We start from the raw sequence: 4,735 nt of genomic DNA on the forward strand, positions 1-4,735 counted from the left end.
ATTGCTTCCCTTCCAAAAATAACTCTCCCGAAGGTTTCATTCCGTTTGGACCCCGTTTGATATTCCTTTTCTGCGAAACACTGAAACAAGGGAAAAACAGAAACTGGCACTGGGCTCTGGGTTAATAGGTTAGTCCCAAAAATAATATAAAAGTGTTTAGTAAAGCCCATAAACATTCAAAACAGATAATATATTAGCATGAATACTTCATAAATTATATATACGTTGGAGACATATCATGCATCATCCCAAGTTATTGTCTTTTTTTCTGGGGTGGACTTCACACCAGTTATTAACTGCTGACGCGTGCCCCGTGTACATAGTCTCGCATGACCTTCCTACTACCACTGTCCAAAATTAGTTGAAACTGGATACGAACGATCCCGTAGGTGGCAAAATATCTCGCCTCCTTCTAAAATTTCTGCCACCTAGTCTTTAGCATGCGAAATTCCCCTTTTGTCCTTGGTGCACGATGAACAACAGTTACAAATACCACCCTCATTTACATAATTGGTCAAGGATGCTTTGGTAACTTCCGGTTCCGCCCACCACACGGCACCCCCATTTCCTCTCCCCCTTCTGCAAAAATGACTAACTCCACAGCACCAGAGCATCTTACATCACGCTGTCCGTACTTCATCGGCCTTTCTACCCATCCCCTCTTGAAACCGTAGACTGCTCATCCACCGGTATACCAGAGCCCATTCACTACCAGCGGCATCCACCTCGCCGAATCTGCTTCTGTGGCCGCATCTACCCCTCCCACCTCCCCTAGAAACAAGTAGAATGCTCATCCACCACTAAGGGAGTCCTGGATTAGGGGGTATCCGGACAGCCGGACTATAACCTTTGGCCGGACTGTTGGACTATGAAGATACAAGATTGAAGACTTCGTCCCGTGTCCGAATGGGACTCTCCTTGGCGTGGAAGGCAAGCTTGGGAATACAGATATGTAGATCTCCTTCCTTGTAACCGACTCTGTGTAACCCTAGCCCCCTCCGGTGTCTATATAAACCGGAGGGTTTAGTCCGTAGGACACAATCACAACAATCATACCATAGGCTAGCTTCTAGGGTTTAGCCTCTCTGATCTCGTGGTAAATCTACTCTTGTACTATCCATATCATCAATATTAATCAGGCAGGAGTAGAGTTTTACCTCCATCGAGAGGGCCCGAACCTGGGTAAAAACATCGTGTCCCTTGTCTCCTGTTACCATCCGCCTAGACGCACAGTTCGGGACCCCCTACCCGAGATCCGCCGGTTTTGACAATGACATTGGTGCTTTCATTGAGAGTTCCTCTGTGTCGTCATCATCAGGCTTGATGGCTCCTTCGATCATCGTTAGCGATGCAGTCCAGGGTGAGACTTTTCTCCCCGGACAGATCTTCGTATTCGTCGGCTTTGCACTGCGGGCCAATTCGCTTGGCCATCTGGAGCAGATTGAAAGCTGCGCCCCTGGCCATCAGATCAGGTTTGTAAGTTTAAACGACACGGCCGACATCCGCGGAGACTTAATCTTCAACGGATTCGAGCCCTTGCCAAGTGTGCTGCGCTGTCACGATGGGCATGATTTAGCTCTGCCGCCGGACAATGTTCAGGAGATCGCACCTGCAATCGCTCCAACCTTCAATTCGGAGCCAACTGCGCCATCTAGGGACGGGTGGTTGAACCCCGCCATGAAGGCTGCAGCCTCGACGGCGATCGAGCCGAACACAAACCTTATCCTTTGTGAGGCCCCTGACTCCACATTGCCGGACTCTCCTCCGGACTCTGAACCATCCGCGCATCTGCCAATCGAATCCGATTGGGCGCCGATCATGGAGTTCACCGCCGCGGATATCTTTCAGCACTCGCCCTTCGGCGACATACTGAACTCATTAAGGTCTCTCTCCTTATCAAGAGAGTCCTGGCCGGATTATGACCGGCGGGATTGGGATGCGGACGATGAAGAAATTCTACGCCCACCCACCACCCAGTTCATAGCCACTGTGGATGATTTGACCGACATGCTCGACTTCGACTCCGAAGACATCGACGGTATGGACGACGATGTAGGAGACGAATGGGCCCAGCGCCTACAGGGCACTGGACAGCCACCTCATCTCACGATGTATATATGGTGGACACACCCAAAGGAATCGACGACGAGGAATGGGAGGACGCAGCGAAGGATCGTTCCCTCGAAAAGCAGTCAAAGCGGCGGCAGAAGCGCCGCTCCAAACCCCACCTCGACAGAAACAGCGGTCATACAGACCCAACCACAGAGCAGGGCGAGCCAGCGGATGACGAACATGGCATCGAGCAACCGTCCGAACAAGGAAATTTGGATAATCAAACCAAACAACCCGTCCGCAGCGAAGATAACAGTCCGGATGACCTCACGCCGGACAAGTTCCTGGAGCAGAACAACCTCCATAAAAGGCTCGTCGCCACTGCGCGTAGCCTGAAAAAGCAGAAGCGGAAGCTGAAGACTGCGGAAGATGCACTCAGAATCAGATGGAGCAAGGTACTCAACACCGCAGATAAATATGGCGGCAGTCGCCACACAAAGAGCTACCCGAAGTGAAAGCTACTGCCCGAATTTGATGAGGAGGCCTTAGAGCCCCCCCCCAATCAAAAAACAAAGCAGCCATCCGGTCGGATAGACGACCTCATGTAGCGGCACACGGTGCCGCACACAAGCCAGCACATGATCCACACAAGGACTCGCATCAAAGAGATGGCCCAACCAGATCTATCTACGGGCCAAGAAAGAACGCTCTTGCAAGCAATGCAACACAACAAATATCCGAACACCACGGCACACCCAAATACAGGGGTGCCGCACACCCCCTATGTTTCACTGATGAGGTGCTGGACCATGAATTTCCAGCGGGATTCAAACTCGTAAACATAGAGGCATACGACGGAACAACAGACCCTGGGGTCTGGATTGAGGACTACATCCTCCACATCCACATGTCTCGAGGAGATGATCTCCACGCCATCAAATACCTACCCCTCAAGCTCAAAGGGCCAGCCAGGCATTGGCTCAAAAGCCTCCCCGAAAACACTATTGGAAGTTGGAATGAGCTCGAGGACGCCTTTCGGGAAAATTTTCAAGGGACCTATGTCCGACCACCGGATGCAGATGATTGAAGTCATATAACTCAACAACCCAGAGAGTCAGCCCAAAAACTCTGGAACAGGTTCCTTACTAAAAAGAACCAAATAGTCGACTGTCCAGACACTGAATCCCTAGCAGCTTTTAAACACAGCGTTCGAGATGAATGGCTCGCCAGACACCTCAGCCAGGAAAAGCCAAGAACAATGGCCGCATTAACAAGCATCATGACCCGCTTTTGCGCGGGCGAGGACAGCTGGTTGGCAAGATGCAACACCAGCAACCCAAGTACATCCGAAGTCAAGGATGGAAACGGGAAGCCACGACGCAACAAAGACCAGCACTGGAATAAGGAAACCAGCCCGAAGAGCACGACAGTTAATGCCGGATTCAAAAGCTCTCGGCAGGGTCAGCAAAAGCTGCCTCTCAAGTATAACAGGGACGAACTGTCCAGCTTAAACAAAATCCTGGACAAGATATGTCATATCCACAGCACCCCTGGTAAGCCTGAAATCATACCCACAGAGAATGTTGGGTCTTCAAGCAATCCGGCAAACTCAATGCCGAGCGCAAGGGGCTGGATACACCAAGTGAAGACGATGATGAACCTCACAAGCAAAGCACTGGGGAACAGAAGAAATTCCCACAGGAAGTCAAAACAGTAAACATATTACACGTGACAAAAGGGAGAAACAAAGTGGTGCCCACAGAGATACGTGCCATGCGCCCTATCACAACGGAGTTTCGCCACTGGTTGTCCAAACCAATCACCTTCGTCCATTGGGATTACTCTGGAAGTATCCGGCATGTAGGCTGGGCTGCCTTGGTACTAGACTCGATTGACGGATACCACTTTACGCGAGTCCTGATGGACGGCGGCAGCAGTGTGAACCTGATATATTAGGAAACGGTCCGCAAAATGGGGGTAGACCCAACAAAAATTAGCCATAGCAATATTTCCTTTAAAGGAGTAACACCAGGCCGAGGGGCTCGTTGTTCGGGCTCCCTCCTACTAGAAGTCATATTCGGCTCTCCCGATAACTTCCGTAGAGAAAAGCTAACCTTCTACATCGCTCCGTTTAAAAGTGGCTATCAAGAACTACTGGGACGTGACGCTTTCGCCCGCTTCAACGCAATACCACACTATGCGTCTCTTACGCTTAAGATGCCCGATCCACAAGGCATCATTTCAGTAAAGGGAAACATTGAGTGCTCCTTGCGCGTGGAAGACTGTGCGGCTGCTTTAACAGCCACACACTAAACTGCCTCACTAACCAGAGCGCCTAATAGGTTGTCAAGACCACAGACACGGCTGGATGAGTCCGGCGTAATTATTTAATTGTTAAAGGTTTGATGGTTATACACCCCTATACAAGGGGCTCCGTGCATATGAACATCGTGCTACACCTGTCCAGGATACGACACAACGGAGACACAGGCGCAGACGTGCAGCAGGGACCCGTTCTAAGGATTCTTTTTAGGTTAAGACCCTGCGTAAACCTTTTTCACTGTCTCTTGTTGATACACATCCCTTGGATTCTCAGCGCAACTAAGAAGGAGGCTGGTGTCTTGGCATGTGGCCATGTTAGAATAATGCACGTACCTGGACACCAGGGCCTTCTTACAAAGGG

This window comes from Triticum aestivum, chromosome 6A, assembly GCF_018294505.1.
Source record: "Triticum aestivum cultivar Chinese Spring chromosome 6A, IWGSC CS RefSeq v2.1, whole genome shotgun sequence".
NCBI classification, from domain to species: domain Eukaryota; kingdom Viridiplantae; phylum Streptophyta; class Magnoliopsida; order Poales; family Poaceae; genus Triticum; species Triticum aestivum.